At 40.3% G+C, this 14,532-nt stretch overlaps 1 long non-coding RNA gene across 1 annotated transcript in view; it reads left to right on the plus strand.

Moving 5' to 3' along the window:
- The window catches only part of LOC148148376 (uncharacterized), a 64,121-nt gene extending 49,998 nt beyond the window's left edge, over window positions 1-14,123 (plus strand). The window contains exons 2-3 of the long non-coding RNA XR_015759050.1: window positions 7,798-7,878; window positions 13,994-14,123. This is a non-coding gene — a long non-coding RNA (uncharacterized LOC148148376). The remainder of the gene's footprint in view (window positions 1-7,797; window positions 7,879-13,993) is intronic.
- The last annotated feature ends 409 nt before the right edge of the window (window positions 14,124-14,532 follow it).

Here is a 14,532-nt window from a genome sequence, read left to right on the forward strand (position 1 = left end):
AAATTTCAGAAAATATTTGATGGGTTTTGTCATAAGTGATTGGGAGGTAATGCAATTGCTCCTGAGAGACATAAAGATATTGTTAATTAGATTGGGAGCTCATTGAGATCTGGAAAATAATGCAGCAGTTCAAGTTTGGCATTACAGAATCTCCCAATAGTCAACCTTTAGATCCGTGCTGCTCATTATATGTAATTTGATGCACACCAGTGCTAAACACTATTCAATTGTGATATGTGCTTGGATTTAACAATGTGGTAACATGATGCTGTAAACATCACAATGAACAGGGACAATGAAGAGTATCATCTCTAACAGCTGTATTCACAGCACTGCACAAGTTTCCAGCTACTTTGGTTCTGGAATATGTGAGAGAATGATTGCTGTTATTTGATGTAGCGGCATGCATTTTCCAGCCTTGTTCAAGATCTTGACTGAGGCCAGACCATCCAACATCAATTCTGTCCAAAGTGGCTGCTCAACGCCATCTCAAATTTTCAAGATGAATCCTTGAAATGGAACCGAGTGATTTCTGTTCCAAATAATTGATTACTTTTGACAAGGTCCACCTTTGAAACACCTCACCCACAGGTTTTGATGATTGAAATGCTGGAATATGGGAAACGTCATGCCAAGGATTACGGCTGGAATCGGCAGGGCTGCACTGGGTTTTCAGAGCAAATGTACAACCTAGACAGCCTCTGTTCTCTCACGTGATAAAAGGTCTTGTGAGGTCAGTCAGTTTAACATTGGGAGTGGTGTTACTTTCAGGAACAAATATTCAGGCTAAAATTAGTAGTCACATGGAAAAATGTTGGCCAATGTAGATGGAGAAAGGTGGATTTATAAAATCATGTCTAAGTAGTTTGCTGGAGTTTGTGAAAAAGGAGGGTTGATGAGGATAACACTGTTGATATGGTATACACTGTCTTACAAAAGACTTTGTGAGGAATGCTATATGACATGGCATAAAAGGAATACTTGCAATGTGAAAACAAAATTGGCTGAGGGATAGGAAAACGTAACAGTGAATGATAGTTTTTGGTCCAGAGAAAGTTTTGTAATAGCGTTCCCCAGGGATCAGTATTGGTATCCTTGCTGTTCCTGATAAATATTAATGATCTGGAAGGCATAGTGGTTCAGTGGTTAGTACTGCTGCTTCACAGTACCAGTGACCCAGGTTCAATTTTAGTCTTGGGTGACTGTCTGTGGAGTTTGCTCATTCTCCCATGTCTGCATGGGTTTCCTTCAGGTGATCTGATTTCCTTCCACAGTCCAAAGGTGTGCAAGTTAGATGGATTGGCCATGCTAAATTGCCCAAAGTATCCAGAGATGTGTAGGTTAATTGGATTAGCCATAGGAAATAAAGGGCTACATGTGTAGGGTAGAGGGGTGGATTTGGATAGGATGCTTTTCAGAGGTGCGGATTCAATGGGCGAAATGTCTTACTTCTACGCTGTAGAGATTCTATGATCTAGATTTGATGTGCAGAATATAATACTGAAGTTTGCAGATCCCACAAAACATGGGAGAATTATAAACTGTTAAGGTAGGGTAGAACCTCAAAAAGGCTTTGGCAAGTTGGTGCAGTGTGTGGATACAAGCATTGCAGAGAGGTGTAAGGAAATGCATAAAGAACATGGAGAGACAGCATAAAATAAATGGTTCCAATCTAAAGGCTGTGAAGGAGCAGAAGGGCCCAAATGTACATGTGCAGTGATCAACAATGGAGGTAGAGAAAGCAGTTAATAAAGCAAATATTATTCTGTGCTTTATTAATAGGGTATACAGTATAAGAACAAGGAGGTTATGATGAATAAAAAATAATATGGAGAGATGTTAGCTAGAGTATTGTGTATGGTTTAAGGTGCCATAAGGATGTGAATATTTTGTAGAGAGTGCAGAAGAGGCTTTTGAGAATGATTCTGGTGGGGGGATACTGTAATTTTGAGGAAAGTAATGATAGCTGTCAACTCATTGTTCAACAGCAAGCAAATAATAATGTATTGTCTCTCAAAATGCAGACTTTTTTTTATTTTTCCCTTGGATGAATACACAAGAACATGGTTTAAAAAGCCAGTTTCAACTCGACTGAAGTATGCTACTAAGTCAAAGCCTTGTCTTGCGTACAGGTAGTTCTTTTATAACAGACTGCTGGGTTTTTGTGCAGCCCTGCATTATAGAAAAATCACACTTTCGAAACAACACTTAAAGTGCAGGCGATGTAATTGTGTTACAGCCAACACACGTTTTAAAAGTTTGGGCTTTAGAAACAATGTCCTCAATTTGTCAATCATGTTACAGCGAATTTGCATTAACGAAACACACATTATAGCAGAATGACCTGTATCAGCCCAGGGTTAATTGTTAGTGCGCTGTCAAGGTCACAGTTGAAGAATTATCTCCAATCACCCCTGCATTGCAGGTAAAGGAAGGCTCAAATCACTCTGAGTACTGCAAACCGGATGAAAGGAAATAGTATGACTCTCTCACAATGAATGCTAGAATTGAACCAAGCTGCATAACCTCAATCAAGTTTTAAAGCTCAGGATCGACATCAAGGATACCAATAACTTTCACTGTGATATTCAACTGTCTGATCTTTAAGAGACTGATTTGTGTAACCTAACATTTCAAATGATTAAGTTGTCACTTTGAAACCAGTTTTATTGGGGACAAAACTATGAAAGGCTTTCTTGAGATGTATTGTTACACAATAGAAATATCTACATTCACAGCCAGCATTTTCCGAGTGGAAATAGGAAATAGGAAAAGCTACTTTCGAGGATTAAAGGTTCTATCCCTCAAGCAATTCAAAAAATTATCGAGGCACTTGGGATTAGTATTTGCCCAAAAGCCAGACATTCTGGAATTCTAAAAGGGATGTCCAACAATTTCAAGGTAGAAACTGGGGAAGATGAAATTAAGTGAGTAGTGATGGAGAGATTGAAATTGCAGTAACAGAAATAAGAACTTCAAAACAGAAGCCAGAGAGAGAGAGTTTTAGAATCAACTGTGCTTGAAGCAGTTGAAAGAGTTGAAGGAACTCAAGCTGAGGAGCTGGAACTATATTGTGAAGATATCTAGGGTCCAGACTTGAGGCTGGGTCAACTCAGTTTGCTCAGTTAATTCTCAGATTTGAGAGGCAAAAGTAGAAGCTTTCTTTGTCTCTTTCAAGTGGGTGGCATAGCCGTTAAAGTGACCAAGCTGCCAATGGCCCTTATTACTGCAGAGTGACCTTTCGGGTAGAGCACACAAGGTTTACTCCTTCTTGACTGAGGGAATTGACACTGATTGTGAGGCAGTCTGTCTTAGGGGCAAATCAGCTCATGCAGGAGGTGTACTATCTAAAATTCTCTGCCCTCAGGAAACATCCTGACCAGATGTACTTGAAAGTCAAAAGACTTAGCCAGTTTGTTTTTGACTAGTGATTATGAGCACTTCAAACAGAAGCCACTTACAAAAAATTCTATGAGCTTGAGGAGTTTTCAAACTCCACTTCTCACTCAATGAGATTATACCTCGAGGAACAGTGAGTGACTGAGTCAAGTCTGTCACACTTGTTGATGATTATGAGGTGATTCACAACCCTCTGTTCCAGAAGAAACTCTTGCCTAGTCACCTGCAACCAATTGGAAAGGACTGAGGTGGAGAGAATGAGAAGAAAATGTAAAGGTATTGGTAAAGTGGACTAAGGGAGGGTAACATGCTGAAGCCCATTGACTGGGTGAATCTGCACTCTGACCTTTGTGTTAGGATCAATAACTGTGAGAGTCATCCCAGTTTGCCTGCGGACAGGATTGAGCTTTTCCTCAGAAGTGGCCTAGTGGGATCAGAGGGTATAGCATTCACTTTGGTCTCCATGATGTTCATTCAGGCTAGGGAGACCAACAGCTTTGGGAGAAAGTGCCAGTCATTTTTCCCTGATCGTGTGGTCATGCAGTCCATGGCCAGAGAAGATCAATTAGGAGAGGCTATGTGGGCACTGCGAACAGAAGACCCTCCAGTTTGGTTATCAGAAACCCTCTTCGGGAGTCTGGAAGACCCCAGTGAAGTCATAAGTAGGACTTCCTTGAAAGCATCCCAAGAAGCTGTCACACTATGAAAACCATGATCTCAGATTGCTCGCACTAAAGCAGAGGCAGTGGTGGTGGGAGGGTGAGGGGTCCCTGGAAGATTCTACATTAAGAATAAGAAGCTGATGAGGAAGTGGAGGTTCCTCTCATTGAACTGCAAATGATGAGTGGACAGTGATATCCCAGATAGTGGTGCTGCTGAGATGCCATCAGGAAATACTGAGGCTAGCAACAAAGTTCCAATGGCTGAGCCCACATCAGTCAGCATTTTTACTGGGTACAGCTCCATGAGGATGCAGTGAGGTTTCGCAGAACCTGCCACACCTGCCAAACTGCAGTCAACTTGCACCATTGATACCTGCAACAGTGATGATCTTGTACCTCAGCTATACACAATCCACACTATCAGCATTTTCTTTCATCGCTTTAGTCTTATAAAGAATCTGACAATCTCTGAATTGAACATACAAGTTGATGTTTTCCAATGGGTAGACTGAGAAAAAGAGGGGTAACAATTGACAATTATTCACTGGGAGTAAAAAGCTAGTTTTGTGCTGTTCAGGGTCCTGTTTTTTTTAAAATCAGGCTCTGTGTTGAAAGATGAGTCACTGTATTCCTGAAAGGTATTTCTTGGATGCATACACAGCGTGTTGTCATACATTTGTTGCTATTACAAGTTAGAGGACTAGGAAATGAGTGAAAACATCTGGTAAGTACTCCTAATTAAATCAAATCAATTATGCAATAACGTATATTGCCCTACATGTAGTGCATAATAGATCAGTATTGATGAAAACTCACTTGCTAAAGATTCTTCACAGCATTTCAGTTTGATTGCCCACAACAGCTTCATCACTGCTAGATCTAAACATTTTTCCCCAAATAGCTCCAGTGTCAGCTGAAGTACATGCATCACATCCTAATGTGCAGTCAGTTCAACAAGATCTGCTCTGTTTACTCATGAATGAGAAACTGTATTGTATTGCAAATTGCCTCCTTTGGTATACACCTATTGTACAGGACTATTCACCTTGTTGACTGATTGACTATAGCTTCTCATGGATATCTAATGAAGTGATTCTAAGCCTGGTTTTGGATTGACAATGCAGAATAAGTACCAACATCTAGATGTTAAAGAAATATCTAGCTATTTAATATAGTACACCAAAGCATGAATCTTCTAATTTAGTTTGGAATCCCTATTTCCAATGCAGAAGAGCCTAAACATTGTTCGCTGAGACTTGATCCTGTTTTCCATTTGAACTTCCAAGTCAGGAGTCTTTTTAGTTAAAGCAACACAAACAGATCTAAGGATCCTTGCAACCAGCAGTGGAGAGGATTGCCATTGAGACCATACGTTCTTTTCTCAGCATTAATTCCCATGTTTCTGTCTCAAGATTCTTAACTCATCCTCAAAGGTACTGAGAGAAGGTAAGTATGTGAGACAAAGGAGGAGGGTAAGAGTGAGTAAAGGAGTAAGTGCTAGGTGAGTGCATCATGGTGTGCCAAGTGAGAGAGAGGGCACAGGTTCCTGATGGGAAGGGAAAGGATGCCATAGTGGTATATAGGTACAGGTGGCAGGCGAGTGGGGGATTTATGTTGGCAGGTAAATGAGTGATGCCGTAGGGTAGGTTAGGGGTCAGGTCAAAGGGGGAATCAGGGGCTATGAAAGCAGGTTGTTTGGTTAAAGGTTGGTAAGGGCATATGCTGATTAAATGTTGTTGAGTTGAACGAGACAGGAATTATAGCTGAGGAGTGGGGAAGTGTCAGAAGTGTTAGAGGTAAGTTCAGGGGAGCATGTCGAATCTGGGGATTGGAGGATTTGGGTCCATGGGAGGGATTCGGGGAGTCAAGGCTTGCACTGGGATATTCATCTGAACATACAATTAGGAGCAGGAGTAAGTCAATTAATCCATTTATTTCCCTCCTAGCCCTCAATTTATAAAGAATCCATGTACCACTTCCTTAAATATATTCACACATTCTGCCTCGACTACCTTTTGAGAAAAGTGTTCCAGCCCTCTGTGAGAAAAAAAATTCCTAATTTCTATCTTAAATGAGCAATCCCTTCATTTTAAGAAGTGAACCTTAGATCCGTGGGGAGGGGAGCTTGATTGTGAGGAAGCGATGGATCAGAGATGGAAATGGATCTCCAAAAGTGGGAAACAATCTTTTTGCATGTACCCTGTCAAGCTCACTAAGAATCTTGTATATGTCAATAGGGTTGCTTCACACTTTTCTGTATTGTTACAAGAGCAGACCCAACCTACACAAACTTTTCTAATAAGACAGTCCCTCCAGATCCGGTATCAGCCTAGTGAATCTTCTCTGGACTACCTCCAATGCCAGTGTATCTTGTCTTAGATTAGGGACCCAGAACTATTCACAGTAGTGTCTTAGGTGTCTTATAAAGTTTCAGCAAAATCTCCTTACTTTTGAACTCTATATCCTTTTCACCTTGCTATTACCCACTGAACTTTGACTCAGGGACAAGGACTCCCAAATTCCTGTGGTCCTTAGCTTTCTCAAGTCTTTCTCCATTTAAATAATATTCAATTCCTCTGTTCTTCTAGTCAAAGTGCATATAGGTTTTTTTCACACCATATTCAATCTGCCAAGTTTTTGCCCGTTGAGTTAACCTATCTGTATCTTTGTGTTATTCTCAACATGTGCCTTCCTCCCTCTTTTTGTATCATCCTCAGATTTACCTGTAGTGCATTCACTTTCCTCATTCAAGTTGTTCATATATATTGCATTTAGTTTTGGCTCACCACTGATCCCAGTGACACACCATGAGTTTCTATCCTGCTTGTTACCATCTCAAAGAATAGTAATAATTCATTGGTTATGATTTCCCCTTCATGAAACTAGGTTGACTCTGCTTGATTATGTTATTACATCCTTTATAATAGACTCTGATATTTTCCCAAATGCAGATGTTAAGCCAGCTGGCCCATAGTTATCCGTACTTTATCTCCTTTCCTTTTTAAATAAAAATGTTACATTGGTGGTATTCAAGTGCGATGCAAAGGTTAGAGCCTAAGTTGGTGTCCATTCCTATGTAAAGACCTGAAAGGGCCCTGTGAGGACAGAGGCTATTTTTGTTACAGACAGGCACACAGGAAGTCTCTGATTATAATATCCCTAACTTATCTGCATTTGTGCAAGAAATTATCCACCGGTATTACCATGTTAACAAATACGACTTATCCTTACTTTTCATGAAATCTTAAACTTTGGGATTTCACTTTCTAATTTTACAGTATTTAGAACCATGTGGGCGGCACGGTGGCACAGTGGTTAGCACTGCTGCCTCACAGCGCCAGAGACCCGGGTTCAATTCCCGCCTCAGGCAACTGACTGTGTGGAGTTTGCACGTTCTCCCCGTGTCTGCGTGGGTTTCCTCCGGGTGCTCCGGTTTCCTCCCACAGTCCAAAGAGTGCAGGTCAGGTGAATTGGCCATGCTAAATTGCCCGTAGTGTTAGGTAAGGGGTAAATGTATGGGTGGGTTGCGCTTCAGCGGGTCAGTGTGGACTAGTTGGGCCGAAGGGCCTGTTTCCACACTGTAATGTAATCTAATCTAAATCTAAATACCCTTTTTGGTGCCATGTGGATAATCTCAAATTTTCCTACATTGAACTTGAATTACCATAATTTTGGTTTTTTGCTTTCTTGACCAACATCCCTTTTTATACTTATGTTTCAATTTACTTTCTTCCAGTGCTACTCCCTTTGTGTGATCAGCAAATGTGGATTGTGGCTTTTGATCCCATTCCAGATGGAAATAAATATGGTGAAACAGGTAAGGCCCTGCTCAGATCCTCACAAGAGTCCATGAGACCTACTATCACTCAAGCATTTTTCTTTAATTGCATGATCTACAACTTTCCGTCTGCAAGTTAAGACACAAACCATCCTAAATCTCCTCCTTATAAAAACAAAATGCAGCAGATGTTGAAAATCTGAAATAAAAACAAAACGTGTTGGAGAAATTCAGCAGGTCTGGCTGCATCTGCACAGAGAGAGAAAGAGACAGAAACATTTTGAGCTCAGTCCATGCTAATAGTCTTTGAGCAGCTGAAAGGTTTCAAGGCACTTGGGCACTTTTCCCTCGATGCACCAGTATTTATCTGACGACTAGTCCATAATTCATCGGCATTCATCTCTCAACTTCCTTGTATGATCAATGAGAACAATTTTCCACCCTACGGGTTTTCCCACATTGAGACAGCCTTACCAGTTTCATAAATAGGGCATCTGCAGTGTTCTCTCCACTTCCTGTAAAACCATGAGATGAAAGCTAAATGGGGATTTATCACTCTTAACACAGCTATTATTTTATTAATTACTTTTTCTTCATTCGCATTAATTTTCACGAGCCCTGTCTTGATTAAATATTTGTTTCCTTGGGTTGTCTGTTGACCTCTTTCATTACTGTGACTACTGATGCCAAATAATTATTCAATAGGTGTTCCATTTACAATATCATCATTAACAGTTTTCAGTGTTGATCCCCACCATACAATTTAACCAAAAATTATTGTTAAAACAAAAACTGTGGATTCAGCACAAGTGTTTTTTTTTCTCATTACCCTTTTTGTAATACCGTCTGTTTTACCATTTTTTCTATTTTGTTCCAGTTTTGCATTTTTGTTTACTTTAATTTCCTGGCCAAATACCAGGATGTCACTTCTAAAACCTATTTGGCTATTTAAATTGTTCAGGGCTAATTTATCACCCACATGTAATGTGTAATCAAAGAGCTTCAAGAGTTACATACCTTGGCAAAAGGGACAGACAAACACATGAAGGGATCTGAAACCAAGGATAGGAATTTTAAGGTTCAGGTGTTGGTAGTCCCAGAGCCAGTGACATTCAATAAGTTATAAATGAAAGGGATTTATGTGAAAATCATAAAATTATATGATCACACAGTACAGAAGAGGCCCTTCGAACCACTGAGTCTGCACGACCAAACATACACCATGATCTACACCAGTCCCACTTTCCCACAATACCCTATTGCCTTGAATATTATGACCCTTCAAGTGCTCATCCAAATAAGTTTTTGAATGTTATGAGGTTTCCTGCCTCAACTACCCTCCCAGGTAGTGCAACTTAGCCTCCCACCACCTGTTTTTCACTTTAAACTAAAGGGAACCACTGCTTCCAATCCAATCCGCCCATGCCCCTCCTAATCTTATCAGGTCCCCTGTTAGCCTTCACTGCTTTGAACAAAATGTCCCGAGATTATCCAGCTAATCTTTATTTCTAATCTGCTCCATCTCAGACAACATCCTGATGTCTGCACCTCCTCCAGCAAATCACATCCTTCCAATAGTGTGGAGACTGAGATTACGCACAGTACTCCAGCTGTGGCCTAACAATCCAAAGATGTGCAGGTCAGGTGAATTGGCCATGATAAATTGCCCATCATGTTAGGTGCATCAGTCAGGGCTAAATATAGGGTAGGGGAATGGGTCTGAGTGGGTTACTCTTTGGAATGTCAGTGTGGACTTGTTGGGCTGAAGGGCCTGTTTCCATACTGTTGGAAATCTATTCTAATCTAATCTAACTAAAATTCTATATAGCTCCAACATGACCTTGTTGATCTTTCAACCTATGTCACAACTGATGAGATGGAGATGCCAGTATTGGACTGGGGTGGACACAGTTAAAAATCACACAACACCAGGTTATAGTCCAACAGATTTATCTGGAAGTATAAGCCTTCGAACTGCTGCTCCTTCATCAGGTAATTAGTAGGACAGAATCATAGGACACAGAGTTTATAGTAAAAGATCAAAGTGTCATACAACTAACGCGAAGAATTGAACAAACCTGGATTGCTCTTAAGTCTTTAATCACTCAGAATGGGTTGCAGGTTTTGATTCATTAATATGTAAATATCAGAACTTCTTTCAAGTCACAGTCCCACGATAACTTAAGGTTTTATGTAAAAAAAGTGACAGGTATTTAAAAAGGATGCCCTTAATGGTAGTAGTATCTAGGTTACTCCCAGAGCTACGAGCTCGTGAGGGGAAGAATAGAAGGATAGAGCAGATGAATGTGTGGCTTTGGAGCTGGTACAAGGGAGAAAGGTTCAAATGTTTGGATCATTGGAATCTCTTCTGGGGTACAAGTGACCTGTACAAGAAGGACAAATTGCATCTGAGTTGGAAGGGGACTAATATACTGGCAGGGAGATTGGCTAGAGCTGCTCAAGAGGATTTAAACAAATAAGGTGGGGAGGTAGTACCCAGGGAGATCGAGGAAAGAGATCAATCTGACACTGGTACAGTTTGAAAAAAGAGTGAGTCAAATATCAGCACAGGCAGGGACAAAGCAGAGAACAAGGTAGAACTGATAAATTAAACTGTATTTATTTCAGTGCAAGAGACTTAACACGGAAGGCAGATGATAAACTTTGTAAGAGTATACTTAAGAGAGAAAACAGGAGGGCAAAAAAGGGGTATCAGGTAGCTTTAGCAAATAGGGTTAAGGAGAATCCAAAGGGATTTTATAAATATATTAATATATTTATAAATAATATAAATATATTCCCTCCAGGGTAACTGGAGGGAATAGGACCTCTCAAAGGTCAGCAAGGCAGCCGATGTGTAGAACCACAGGAGATGGGAGAGATACTAATCAAGTATTTTGCATCAGTGTTTACTGTGGAGAAGGACATGGAGGGTACAGAATGTGGGGAAATAGATGGTGACATCTTGAAAAATATCCATATTACAGAGGAGGAGGTGCTGGATGTCTTAAAACAAATAAAGATGGATAAATGCACCGGACCTGATCAGGTATAACCTAGAACTCTATGGGAAACTAGAGAAGTGATTGCTGGGCCCTTTAATGAGATATTTGTGTCATTGATAGTAACAGATGAGGTGACAGAAGACTGGAGGTTGGCTAACATTGTGCCACTATTTAAGAAAAGTGGTAAAGAAAAGCTAGGGAACTATAGACCGATGAGCCTAACATCAATAGTGGGCAAGTTGACAGAGGGAATCCTGGGGGACGGGATTTAGATGCATTTGGAAAGGCAAGGACTGATTAGGGATACCCAACATGGCTTTGTGCATGGAAAATCATGTCTCACAGACTTGACTGAGTTTTTTGAAGAAGTAATAAAGAGGATTGATGAGGGCAGAGCAGTGGATGTGATCTATTTGGACTTCAGTAAGGCATTCAACAAGGTTCCTCGTGGTGGACTGGTCAGCAAGGTTAGATCTCATGGAATACAGGAAAATTAACCATTTGGATACAGAATTGGCTCGAAGATAGGAGACAGAGGGTGGTAGTGGAGGGTTGCTTCTCAGATTCGAGTCCTGTGACCAGTAGTGTTGTACTAGGATTGGTGCTGGGTCCACTGCTTTTTTGTCATTTATATAAATGATTTGAATTTGAACATAGGAAGTGAAGTTAGTAAGTTTGCAGATGACACCAAAATTGGAGGTGTAGTAGACAGCGAAGAAGGTTACCTCGGAGTACAATGGGATCTTGATCAGATGGGCCAATGGGCTGTGGAATGGTAGATGGAGTTTAATTTAGATAAATGTGAGGTGCTGTATTTTGGAAAGGTAAATTAGGCAGGTTTTATACACTTAATGGTAAGGTCCTGCAGAATGTTGCTGAACAAAGAGACCTTGGAGTGCAGGTTCTTAGCTCCTTGAAAGTGGAGTTGCAGGTGGTCAGGGTAGTGGAGAAGGCATTGGTACACAGTCATGGAGTCATAGAGATGTACACCACAGAAACAGACCCTTCCATCCAACTCCATGACAATCAAATTAATATCCTAAATTAATCTAGTCTCATTTGCCAGAATTTGGCCCTATTCATGATGAAGGGCTTTTGTCCGAAATGTCGATTTTCCTGCTCCTCGGCTGCTGCCTGACCTGCTGTGTGTTTCCAGCACCAGTCTAATCTAGACCCTTATCCATCTAAACCTTTCCGATTCATATACCCATTCGGATTCTTTTCAAATGTTGTAATTGTATCAGCCTCCACCACTTCCTCTGGCAGGTAATTCCATATACGCACTACCCTCTATGTGAAAAGATTGCCCTTTAAGTCTCTTTTATATTTTTTCCCCTCTTACCCTAAACCTATGTCCTCTGGTTCTGGACTCCCCGTCCCCAGGGAAAACACCAAACCTATTTACCCTATCCATGCCCCTCATGATTTTATAAACCTCTATAAGGTCACCCCTCAGTCTCCAACGCTCTGGGGAAAACAGCCCCAGCCTATTCAGCCTCTCCCTATAGCTCAAACCCTTAAAGATCTTTTCCCCAAGGTAGGAGAGTCCAGAATCAGAGGGAATAGGCTTAAGATGAGAAAGGGAAGATTTAAAAGGGACCTGAGGGATAATGTTTTCACACAGAGAGTAGTGTAAAGATGGAATAAACTGCCAGAGGAAATTGTGGAGGCTGGTACAACTACAACATTTAAAAAGTATCTGGATGTATATATGAATAGGAAGGGTTTAGAGGGATATGGGTCAAATGACCAGATTCATTTAGGATAACTATGACTCTATAACTCTATTTAACATAAAGAGACAGTTTGACCATTAATTTGATTTGATCTATTATTGTCACATGTACGATACAATGAAAAGTATTGGTTGTGTGCTAACCATATAAATCATACCTTATGTAAGTACATTAGGGTAATAAAACAGAACGCAGAATGTATAGAGAAGGTGCATAGAAAGATCAACTCCAATTTCAGAGAGGTCCATTCAAAAATCTGATATGAGCGGGGAAGAAGCTGTTCTTTAATTTATTAGTACATGTATTTTAAACATTTGCATCTTCTGCCCAATAGAAGAGTTAGTTTGTATTTTTCTTACAGTGCCCCATCAGGGACTCTTTAAAAATGACCTTAGGTCTTGTTTTAAAAGAGTAGAAAGAAGGATTTCTCACCAAAACACAAACTATCAGTGGTTGGTAACCACAGCCCAGTACAACAGCTCCATAGAATTGTTTTCAATACTGGAGGCTGACAACCTGCAGTGCATCAGATAATGTAACAGCAATATCTGGCTTCTGTCAGAATCTTTCATATAATTATTTTGAATCAGATTACATAAAGTACAACCTTGAGATAAGATTTCATATAAAACATCACATAAGCCTTTAAATTTCTCTGTAAAGGTCGATAAAAGAGAAATAATTTGTCGTAGTCACCTTTATTAATTGAATTCTGCTAATCATTCGTCATGACAGAAGTCTTCCTGGGTAACCTCATTTGCAGTTTGTTCACACACACCTTCAAAGACAAAGGTTCAGCTGAAAACCTAAATTACAGACTCGTAATGTAGGAACTTCATAATGGGGCTCAATTAAACTAGAGTACAGACAAGGAAACTTATTGTGACAACTCCTAATAACAGTTTTTGCACTAATCATAGCAATAAATAATTCATACCTGCTGTAAATGACACTCTATTAAAGAATAATAATGATTTTTCAGCCACTAAGCTAGACCTCATCTATTATCTTTTACAAAACAGCTATTTGCTAGCTGTAATTAGAAAGTCAGTTACACATTCAAGGATGTAATTAAAGAAAATGAATAGTAAACTCCAAGAAAGGCCCAAGAACCCATATTTTGCCCTACTCCTTTCAACATGATTAATCACGATTTCCAATGCAATATCAGTCCGTTTAATGAACCAAGTGGGATGATGAATTATTAAACTAATAGGGCGGGGGTGAGTGGGAAAAGAATTCAGCAGAGAGAGCAAGCATAAAGTTAAGCTGATTTGTGTTATCCTGGGACTAAGGGAAATGGGACATAAGAAGTTCAAACACAAAGTCTCTAACCCTCTGTATTCCCATGTGCTACTACCCATAGTGGTTCAGACCAGATTTGAAGCCTTAACTCTGTTTCTCTCTCCGCAGATGCTGTCAGACCAGCTGAGATTCTCCAGCATTCCCTGTGATGGTATGAACTACTCCCAGACGTGGGGCTATGAGAACGGAACGTGTAGACCTGTTCAATAGTTGTGGCTAAATAAGAGGTAGAATGCATTGATGGCCCTTTACTTTGACTTTATGCAATAACAGTTATATATTGTCCATTCACAAGAATAACGCCAGAAACTGGTGATGGACATGAGCCTGAATTCTATTTAATCCAGGTTCAAGAGGAACAGGTCAGCAGAAGCCAAAGAGGAGAATGTGGGATAACATTTTTCATTGCCTTCAAGCTGTGATTGGCTGTGGGTTGGTCTGATGGCCTAGTTCCTGTGTTTGCAAGCTGGGGGTTAGGGCTGATGTCCATTTTTCCTTCCTTGTTTTTGAGGGCCACCTCATAGGGGATAATAATTAATTAAAATTTGCAAATGACAAATTAGAGTCTGACTCTTCCTGTATATCGGCAGGGCCACAATGTACCCAAAAATGGAGCTCCAATATGACCAGTATGTCATTTCAAAGTG

Source organism: Chiloscyllium plagiosum, unplaced genomic scaffold (genome assembly GCF_037043375.1).
Source record: "Chiloscyllium plagiosum isolate Xiang-an unplaced genomic scaffold, Cpla_swu_hap1 HiC_scaffold_13, whole genome shotgun sequence".
In the NCBI taxonomy this organism is placed as follows: Eukaryota; Metazoa; Chordata; class Chondrichthyes; order Orectolobiformes; family Hemiscylliidae; genus Chiloscyllium; species Chiloscyllium plagiosum.